At 36.2% G+C, this 11,586-nt stretch overlaps 1 non-coding gene across 1 annotated transcript; it reads left to right on the plus strand.

The window, feature by feature from the left end:
* Positions 1-10,534: 10,534 nt before the first annotated feature.
* Positions 10,535-10,641, plus strand: LOC147826556 (U6 spliceosomal RNA). The gene has a single exon (XR_015439023.1). It is a non-coding gene; the product is annotated as a U6 spliceosomal RNA (small nuclear RNA).
* The last annotated feature ends 945 nt before the right edge of the window (positions 10,642-11,586 follow it).

The following is an 11,586-nucleotide window of genomic DNA, read 5'->3' on the forward strand; positions in this document are numbered from 1 at the left end:
AATGAGTTGTGAGCTGAAATGGTGCATATCACATCTTAGTCATACCAAAAGAATGAGACTATTTTCCTCCTATCTTTTCCTATTCATGCTGAGGAGCAGGAAGTTATAAGAGAAACATCTCCATCTCTTCAACCCCTGATGAAAACTATATGTTAAGGATGGCAGAACTGCCCTGCACTGTCCACCTCTGACTATTATGTAAGAAAGAAAATTTTTATCTAGTTTTAACCTATTCTGTTTTGATAGTGTTTCTTACTGCTACTTTGTTTATATACATGAAAATAATTAACAGAAATACATTAGATTTACATAATAATAAAACTCAAAAGCACTATTTTCAGTGGAAAAGGAAAATGTACAAATGTGAAAAAGAAAAGTACATACTGTTTATGAATAAATAAGAGAATTATAAAAAGGAATGCACAGGAATGACAAATTCAGCTTAATATATTTGAGGAATTTTGGAGGGAAATGAGATCATGGATAGTCTATTCAAGGGATTTTGTTTTTCTATGACTTGTTTGTGAAAAAAATCACACATAACAAAATTAAGTGGTGGTAAATATATTCATGATAATTTTTTCTAAATTTCCAAAAATGCTTGAAATATTTCATAATTAATAATAAAAACCTTTATAGAGAAGGTAGTATTTGCCTTAAAGGATATATATGACTTACACAGTCATATTTTGTGGAATTGTACTAGTTTCCTATTGCTGCTTTAATAAATTATCACAAGCTTAATGGCTTAAAACAATTCAAATTTATCATATGATGGCTTTGGAGGTCAGAAATCCAAAATAGTTGTCATCTAGCTAAAAGTGATGTGTCAGCAAAGCTGCATTCCTTTCTGAAAACTCTAAGGGAGAATTTATTTTCTTACCTTTTTAAACTTCTAGAGGCTCCCTATGTTCCTTGGCTCATGGTCCTCTTTCATCAAGTAACTAAGACTAATTATGTCTTTATCATGATATCATGTCTCTGGTTTTTTAATCTTCTGCCCCTTGCCCCCATTTAAGTGATGTATAATTGCATTGAGACCAGCCTGGATAATCCAGAATAGCCTCTTTAAATTAGTTATTTAGCAACTTTAATTTCATCTGCAACCTTAATTCTTCCCTACCATGTATACTAACCTTTTTACAGGATCTGAGGATCAGGATGTGGTTATCTTTGGAGGACCATTATTTTGTCTACCACAGTTTCCATCAGCATTCTGTTTTAACAACAGTAGAAATTGTCTCTAGAAGATAAGGAAATTATTTAATGGACAAAAGCTTAGTTCATAGGATTACAGAGAAGCTGAATAATTTTATGTTGGAAAGAATGCGAAACCTGGATATCTAGGAAGTAGATAACTCACAATTTCTCTCAATAAACACTATTATCTTGATAAATCAACTACAACTTTAAAAAACATTTTATACTGCTCAAGATTCAAGTTCCAGAAGTAAGATGCACCTCTTAATTGAGGAATCTATCAAGGTTGTTGCCAAAGGAAGGACATTCTTCCTGATTGGGAAATCAAGATATCATATGAAGAAATGCATGTTATGCTGGAAAATGCAGAGATTTCTACTGTAGTAGATAGAGTGTATTAGTCACTTTCTTCATTGCTGAAACAATACCTGACAGCTTAAAGGAGAGGTTTATTTGGGCTCACAGTCTGTAGAGGTTTCAGTCCATAGTCACCCTGGCTCCAAGGCAGGGCAGAATGGTACAGTGGTATGGCAGAAGAGAACCTACTCATGATCTGCTGCCAGGAAAGAGACAGCCAGAAGGGAGGAGCCAGGGAGAGAGACAAATCCCTCCAGGCCAGCTCCCAGTGACTCACCTCTTCCAACCAGTCCCCACCCTCTAACAGCAACTCAGCTATAAACTCCCATAACCCAATCACCTCCCCAAACCCTACCTACGAGCATGGGGCTTTTGGGGAGATGTCTAAATAAAAACTATAACATAGAGAAAGACATTTTGGATGATAAGAGTAATGTCTGCTAGCTTATAGTAGAATATTAATAAATGATACATTTTGTGAAGAGTTTGGCTAGAATGGAACCTGTAAATAGCCCTCACAGGGTAACAACAGGATGTAGGTTCTGCTGTGCCCTGGTACTGTCTCTGAATGCCCAAAAGAAGGGTTTCACCCAATTTCAGAGGGCATGGGCAGTGATCAAATGTTTGAAGATAGAAGAAAGAAGAGATGGAATTGTTCTTTAAGAAGCCCAGGCTGATAGGTTTATTAGCAAATGGAATAGGAAGGTAGGTTTACAGGTGCAATAATGCCACTAAAAGCTAAGAACAAATCTTACCTAGTTATCTGCACTTCTTTAGAAACTAAACTTCTAGATGATAGAATAATCTGTTGTCCTAGAAATCAATTATTTCTTCAGATCTTTAAGGAAGGAAGGAAGGAAGGATTTTAGGTTTTCTGTGACTACATATCTATAAACCAGACATATCTATAAACCTTCCATAAATCAGCCTAACCTCACATGATGACAACCACAGAAAGAGCTACATACAAAAGTCTCATCATACACTCTTCATTTTTGTCTGTCAGAACCCATAATTTTCTCTTATTGTTCTTCCTATCCAGTAGTCATTTCCCCCAATTATTCAGTGAAGCAATTATGCATCCATCCTAATCACATTCTTAACGAGAATAAGTTCCATGCGAAATTGCTAGGTGATTTTTCAAGGAAAGTAACAAAAAGTCATGCATTCAAATGATCTGCAGTCCTCATAAAAAGAAAATACTAAAGTAAATCATTTGAAGTTCACAAATATTTACAACTTACATAGGCACCAAAAAGATAAAAAGAATTCTTGGTCAGAGCTATTCCTCAAGAATCCTGGAAGCAATGTGAAACTCAAGCTGTGAATCTGAAAAGGAATGTAAAGTATAAACAAGTACTATCAATGTATCATCATCATTGCCTAGGAATATTTTCCCCTTGCTTCTGAAACATCATCCATTTTTATCTGGATTATAATAGTTCTTCTCTCTCCCTTGTTTCGCTGGCCAGTGGAACAGATGAGTCATTTTACCATCTGGGCTAAAGGAAAGGGAGATATATGGCTGAATAAAGCTGAATATTATCTGCATAATGATGGCCCTGCAGTCCAAAATATCTCTCTTTTTCAGTGTCCTCATCTACACTTAGTCTCTTTCCAAAACAAAATTAGGGGGCATTCTACAAAAGCAGTTTCTGTCTACTTCCTCCTATGTCTAAGTAAGTCAACATTTCCAAACTTTTGGCAATAGAAACTCCAGGCAACACTAACTATTTAAAGGTTTGGTAATGTCTACAAAAGCTAAAATAAAATAATTTAGCAAAATATGTAGCAGTATATGTTTTTTAAAGTGCCATTCAACATCCTAAATAACACCAGCTACAAGACAAAAAGTCAATACATACTTGAAAAAATAGTCAGTGTTTGCTTATAGGTAGAATTAAGATTACTCAAATAGCTGCAAGTTTGCAAACCGTGTGTGTGTGTGTGTGTGTGTGTGCGCGCACACACACACATATGGTAAAAAAAAGATATGTACATAGTTACCTTCACAAAATTTATAAATGTATAGGATCGAAATTATAGACTATATCTAGAATACATATGTATTTCTGTGAATATGAGATCTCTAAAATGTTATAGATAATAAACTCTTGCTTATTTAAGATTAGAGTTCTTTCATAAATAATTAATATAAACTATATGGTTTGCTGTTTTATACTGTTATATTTTGTACGGATATATAAGTTTATGATGTTTTTAATTTTTAAAATATGGATAGCCAGGTGGGGTGGTACACATCTGTAACTCCAGCACTCTGGGAAGCTGAGGCAGTAGGATTGCAAGTTCAAGCCCAGCTTGGGCAACTAAGTGACTTAGCAAGACCCTGTCTCAAAACAAAACCAGACAGAAGCTGGGGAGATAGCTCAGTGTGAAGGTCCTGGAGTCAACCCCCAGTATAACAAAAACCAGACAAATAAATAAACATAAAAATAAAATACGAACAAGAATTTCAGTTATTTGAATACATAAGCCCACTAATACAATAATGACCTGAGTGCCATATCTTAAGAGCAACACTGACAAGTATTGCTGAGGAACGTGACAAAGGCTACAATGAGTCTGGTAATCCAGTTATGTAATATTGTGATATAATAAGAAATATATACATCCTATGTTCAGGTATTATCACAGAGGTGCTGAAACCTTTGTAATTTCCAAAGTGACAGGGGAACATCTAGGGGCATCTTTTGATAAAATTTAGTCTTTGACCGTGGTTCCCTACTCAAAATTCTTCAATCCTTTGTAATTACCTTGATTATAGGAGCATCTTTTACTCCAATGAGGAGACTCTTGATGAGATATTAGATATTTTCAGAATAGGGCCTGGTCCAGAAAGAGCAAACTATAATTAAGTTTGGAACTTTCAACCCCATTCCATTCTCCAAGAAAAGGAGAGGAGCTAGATATAGAGTTAAAAACTGATCATGCCTACATGATAAGCTTCCATAAAAAGCCCTAAAGTATGAGATTCAAAAGTTTCCAGGTTAGTCAACACATCAGTATGCTTGCTGAGTGCACATCCACTCCGTGGAGATGGCAGCTTTTGTATGCATGATGCTTCTGAGCTTCACCCTCGTACCTCTTCGACTGGCTGCTCATCTGTATCGTTTATCCTATCTCTTATAATAGACAGGTAAACATGTTTCTGTGATTTCTTTGAGCCATCATACCAAATTATTGAACATTGTGGGGGGGGACACTGATTTATAGCCCAACAGAAGTGTGGGTAACTTGGAGACTCACTAATTGTTATTGGCTTCTAATTGTGATTGGCATCTAAAGCCAAGGGTAGTTTTATGGGACTATGACGCTGACTCCAGGTAGGGTAGATAGTGTCAGGATTGAATTGACACTAAGCTGGTGTTGGAGAATTAGACTGTCAGTACACTTGGTCACAGAAGTATTGGGAGTGTTGAGTTTAGTGGAAGAAACAATTTACTTTCCATTGTAGTTTCTGATACAAGTTATATATAGTTGAGAGAAATGGTAATGTTCAGTATGTAAAAAGATGGCATAGAGTCTAATAATTTTAGAGCTGAAAGGAGTCTTATGAAGATAGTGTAATATAGAACAATTATTTCATTTTGCAAAAAGAATAATATGTTAACTTTGTGTAGGTTATTGAGTTACTGGAGGAGAATCAGATTACAACCAAAATATCAGTTCAGTGTTCTTTTTCCAATATCATTCTGCATTTCCGTGGCAGCTGACTTAATTTTGGAAATGCAATCATCATTATCATCATCATCATCATCAATCAATCAGTAATCATTGTCACTAATTACTGAATGCTTACTATGTGCTGGCTGGTTACTGATCTAACTACTAATTATCTCATTATTCTTCACAATAACTCTTTTGAGTAGATTCTGTTACAATCCTCATTTTCCAGATGTAGAAAACAAGAATTAGGTCACCCAGTTAGTAAAAAACAAATATGAACTACAGACAAAACTTTTAACTATTATGCTCTATTTGAATAACTACAACCATCACATCTAGGACTTACGGGTTGTGCTCGCTTCAGCAGCACATATACTAAAATAAGACTTATGGGTGGATAGCATAAGAATATTTCAGCTAACCTGAGGAGAAAATTTCTAACTTTGCATTTTAACAACTCAGTTAGAATGAAATTTCAGTGAGTTCTCCTAATACGGCTGAATGGATCTTGAGAAAAGATTTTTGCATTGAATAGAAAACTGGGACAATCAATATCAATTCTTTTAATTCTTCATGTTTTAATTTTTTTATTAATCAGCTGATAGTGTTATGAATCTCATAGTCTGTTTGTCTCTACATTTTGCAATTAAGACAATTAGAAGATATTTTGAATGCAACTAAACATTCACTTTTTAGAAAATTATGCTGAATGTTATTTCTGACATTGGCCTGTTACCCCACTGTGGACATTTGTCATTTCTTTTGACTACCTAGAATCGCAACTTCTTTCTAGTTTAAGGAATTTTTTTACCATAAAAATCCTAGACAAAGGCATATCTTCCCATTATAGTAGCAGAAAATGTCACCGACTTGCTCTGCCACTCTCTATTGGCACATGACTTAGGTTCTGGTAATCAAATACCGTTTCCAGGGATTTGGCTCAGGAACTAGTAAGATAAAGAAATGCGGTTAGGGAAAGATTTATTTTGGCAGTGGCAGTAGCCAATTCTTAGTGGCCTAGTTGCCAAGAGCACCACTTTGTGTTGGAGCAAGCTGTATTAGCTGGTGCCCAGTAGAGTGGCAGTAGTGTCCTTACTAGCTAGTGTGTGTCCTCGCTTTAATGATGATGAAAATTGAAACTAAAGGGATAGTATGAATTTAAAGGTGAAAGCTTTAATTGGAAAGTAAAAATAAATAAATAAATAGGGAAAGGACTCCAGCTTGAATAGCAGCTATAGGGGGCACACTCTGGTGAAGCACATCAGACTGACCCTTTAAAAAAGAATGAAGACCGGTTTTGTGGGGTGCTATGGCTGGTTAGTGTCCAATCAATCATTATCTGTCTTGATTTCATAACTCAGGAATTCTCATGACTTGAGGAACAATTTGCTTTCCATGAGAAGAATCTTCATGGCTTGGGGTAGCCTTAGTAATGTTAAGCTTTGCTGCAATCCAAGTGAACATAGGTTTAGGGTAATGCACTCTTCTCAATGTAAGTGTTCTCAACCTTAAAGGGTGATGAGATAGGCTAGGTCAATTTAAGGCTAATAAACCTTGTTTTGCAAACTTGTAGACAGATATAATGGACCCTTGAGTTACAACTGGCCTGACATGAACAACTTGGATTATAACTGGAACTTTAGTTTTAACTTACTTATGACCAAAGTCTTACTTATGACCAAAGTCTTGAGTTATGACCTGAATGCTAGTGGCTTGTACTTCTAGATGGTCTCAGATACAGATCTAACCCTTAAAGAGTTCTAGAAGGAACACTACAATATCCTTTCCTGTGTGGGGTTAATTGAGAAATCCTGGGCCAATGTCTCTCTAAAGACACTGAGATCTGCCTATATATGGGAGATAGTCTTTGAAGTCTGTGAAGAGGAACCTAAGCCTTCAATGGATCAACCTGAGTTATAGCCAGCCCTCGCAAAAGAATTGAGTTCATAAGTCAAGGGTCCATTGCACTCTTGAAATGACTAACATGTCTATATGCAGAGCTGAGAAGAATCTGAGCCATAGTTTCACAAAATACAGTGAACCCTTGACTTATGAACTTGATTGGATCCTGAGGGCTGGCTGTAACTCAAGTTGGTTGTAAGTCAATATGGCTGAGATCTGTATGTTTACCTGGGTACATACTATAGATAAGAAGAGACAGATGAATCTTCCATTAACCTAATTAACCCAAGTTGTTCATATGTCAGGACGGTCGTAGCTTCAGGGTCCGCTGTAAAAGTCAAGCTTTGGTCCATCGGTCTCTTTTAGTTGCCTATTGGGCATTTGTAGGCTTAAGTGAAGAATCAGTTTTTAGCAAACACCACTTTTACATCCCTATCTTAAAAGAAAACACAAATCATACTTTTAATTGGTAACAGTTTAAGGTGCAGGAGTTTGTTTTCTCTTCTTAAAATGCTCTCTATTTTACGGCTATGTTAGTTATGTTGCATGCTTCAGGTAATGATCCCAGCCTCCCTTTGTACCTCCCTATTTCCCTGAGTTCTTCCCCAGTCTTTTGAGAGTCACCAAATATCTTTTCAATTATTTCATTTTTAAACAATCAGCCAGTGTCAGTTAATTACAACCTTGTTATTATCATCCTGAAGAAATAGAATTAGTCTCTTTCAGTTTGAATTTTTCCTCTAGTATGAGGTTCATTAGAAGTTAAATGACTCTCTACTACTGTACTTAGAGCATTCTATTGTAGACAATGCTGAAGACATACCTGGGCATATAACTTAGAGAACGTCTGCTAAACTTAAGTAATGTATTTGTAAAAGAATGTGTTCAAACAGCATGTTATCTCCATTTCCTCCTGAATGTGCATTAAAATAATATTAAAGAAATATAAGATTGTGTAAGCCCTAAATGACAAAGATATTGGGAGGAAGGATATCAGCACATGAATGATTTCAACAGATACTTAGAAAACAATTATAAGAAGATTAACTGATGGATATAGGTTAAAAAAATTCAAGGATATTTGGAAAAAGTCATAGCTGAGGTGAAAAACTAGAGAACTTGAACTTACCTAAGTGATATTTAGGTTTTCATAATCTAGTCATTAGTACTATAAAACACAGAAGAGATAAAACTGAAAAGAGAAATATTAATTCCTTTCCCCAAAGTCTCAACAGTTCCAACATTGCTCCAAAGTTCAAATTCAACATCTCTGAGACTCAAGACAAACTTTTGCCAGTGAACCCCTGTAAAACCAAAAAAAAAAAAAAGCTACACACTCCCAAGATACAACAGCACAGAATAAAAATTCCTAGTTCAAAGGACAATCAAACACATTTATTGAAAGCTTTCAATAAGAATTGGAGTTACTAAAATTGAAATATACCATAAATTATACTGAAAGAAACTATGACAGTTCAAGAAACAGAAGGGAGATTAATATTCTGAGACTGGCTACAAAGCCCTACAACAAGCCATAAGCATTGTACAACTTGACCTCTTCCCTGTGGTTAGATGCTCTTGGGAGCCAGGGCCAAGAGTCTTCTGGGAAGATGGTGGAATAGTGAGCATCAGAGTAACAGCCTCTCTGATATTTGAAATCCAGATGCAGGAATATAGCAATGTGAGGAAGAAGAGGAGGAAAGTGGGTCCCCAAGATCCAGCAAGGATCTGAAGTGAGAATTAGAGCACCCAGGGAAAGCGAAGATAGGGACCACAACATGGAGGAGGGAGGTGGCAAGTGGTACTTTCTCCCTGAGCCCCAGCTTTCAGTGTGAGAGGGGTGGCTCAACCCTGCAGAGGCACAGTGACTACTGGCAACCCCAGAGGCCTCCACAGAGAAATGCACCAGTAGAATGGAGCCGTGGACACTGCAGACTTCAGTGGCTGGTGAGTTATTTGTGTTCAGATGCCCCCCAGGAGAGGGCAGTTAGCCAGTAGCCATTTTGGAAAGGGGCCAAAGGAAGTCAGAACTCAGAGCAGCTAAGGGTTGGTTCCATCCAGTGGCTCCATGTATCAGGGTGAGGTGCAACCAAGTTCAAGGTGGCAGGCCAGGGAGCCAAGTTCAAGCCAACAAGAGTCACTCAGAGAGATATGCGCTGAAAAACTTGGGTCCCAGCCTCACAGCTAAAAACCAGAAGCAGCCTAAACTTCAGTGGAACTAAAGAACCTTACTCACCATCACCATAATTCTACTGCTGGCTTGCTGGGATCAATCAACATGGACCAGGGCTCTGTCTGACCCTTCTGTCAACCAGTGACAGCAGGGACACATCTTAAAATGGACATTTTTTTTCAGCTTTTCTTCCTTTCTTTGCTTTTTAAATTTATTTTTAAATTTTCTATTTTTTCTTTTTATTGATTGTTCTTGTTTTCATATGAGTGAGAACATTGTAGGTTTTTGGTTGTTTATTCTGTTCTTTTTCTGTTTCTCCCTTTTTTTCTTCCCTCTTGTTTTCTTTGCCAATTCCAAAAGCTTGTGAGATCTTCCTTTGACCTTCAGCCTTGCTTCTAATCACTTTCTCTTCTTCTATTTCTCTATTTTTTCCCCTAACCCATTTTAAATTATCACCCAAGGGTAAAATCACCATATTGAGTGGATATTTACTGTACACAATTTTCTCGTTTGTTTAAGATTTGGTTATTTAACTTCATATGGTTAAAGGTGGCAAATTAATAGTTACTTCAGTTTGTCATTTTCTAGAGTATGTTTGATGCTATTGTTATTACTAATTGTACTTGAGCCAATGTGACATAATTGTTGTAATCAGTTGTTCATCCTTATATGCAAAGACTGACATTGCCTGAGGGTCATAAACAATAATATAGACCAATACGAAAGAACCAGGGGCTAGGCCAAATAGACAGCAATTTCTCATCCCCAATAAATTGAAGAAGTAGATTCTTACAACACACTCAAAACCCAAAGTTCTGCTACACCTGGAAGACATCTCTGAGAAGTAGTCATTTCCTAAGGGTTATCAATACTAGACCTAAAGATAACTACCATAAACAATTTACAAGCATCAATACAAGCCAAAAAAAAAAACTTTGGAAAAATAGAAAATGAGAAGACACAGAAGCAAGAGGCAACCCCAGGCTTTCAGCTCACCAAAGGCAAACCCAGGGGACAATGAGATGGAATAATTTGAAAGTTACCCATCTGGACTCTCTGAAGTGATAACAGCAGAAATAACAAAACAAATGAATGAAGCTTAGAAAAAAAATCAAATCAGAAATAATTTCTCAGATAACTGCAGAGATGATGACCATAATGATGGGCATTCTTAGTGAATCTAGAAAAGATACAGATAAAAAAATAGAGAAACTTGTGCTCGCTTCAGCAGCACATATACTAAAATTGGAATGATACAGAGAAGATTAGCATGGCCCCTGTGCAAGGATGACACACAAATTCGTGAACCGTTCCATATTTAAAAAAAAAAAAGAGAGAGAAACTTAGGAAAATGATGAAAACCATGAATGCTAAACACAGGAAAGAAATGTAATCCATGAAACAAATTCAATGAGATATCTAGAAGATTAAATATTCTATTGAAATTATATGCAGCAGAATGAACTATTGTAAGGACACAGATCTCACACTATCAGATCTAGAAGACAGGATTGCAGTTAGTAATCATGAAAAGAAAGATTTCATAAAAATGGCAAGGGACTGCAAAAAATCAATCCAACACCTTCTAGATGATGCAAAGATTGATTGGAGTCAATGAAAAAGCACGAGATAGTGCAAACAACATTAAAAAAAACCCTGTTCACAGGAGTAATGGATGAAGACATCCCAAGCAAGGAAAAAGAATTTGACATACAGATAAGTGAGGCATATAGAACATCAATTACCCAAATCTACCCAAGGCATAGGATAGTCAGGATTCCAGAAATTTAACCCAAGAATGCAACATTAAAAGCTGTTAGAGAAAAGAAACAAATCACTTAGAAAAGAAAGCCCATCAGAATTACAGCAGACTTCTCAACACAAACCCTTAAGTCAAGAAGAGCTTGAAATGAAGTACTTGAAGCCTTAAAAGACAAAAATTTCCCACCCAGATTAATGTATGTCACAAAACTATCTTTCAAATTGATGGAGAAATAAGATATTTCCATGACAAAGAACACCTAAAGAAATTCATGACCACAAAACCAGTACTCTAAAATGTTCTGAAGGACATTCTAGAAAGAGATAACAAAGACTAAAACTTTTTTTTCAATAGGAAAGAGTTTAGATTTACTGAACAAAATTAAGGACTCAATAAACATATATCTCCTGTCAATTGATTATCAACAATAGTGCCAAGACAACTCAAACAGGAAAATACTTTTTTTCAACAAATGGTGATGGAACAATAGGATAGCATATGCAAC

This window comes from Heterocephalus glaber, unplaced genomic scaffold (assembly GCF_053883595.1).
Source record: "Heterocephalus glaber isolate CG9 unplaced genomic scaffold, H.glaber_assembly_v1.0 deba00001465, whole genome shotgun sequence".
Taxonomy (NCBI): Eukaryota; Metazoa; Chordata; class Mammalia; order Rodentia; family Bathyergidae; genus Heterocephalus; species Heterocephalus glaber.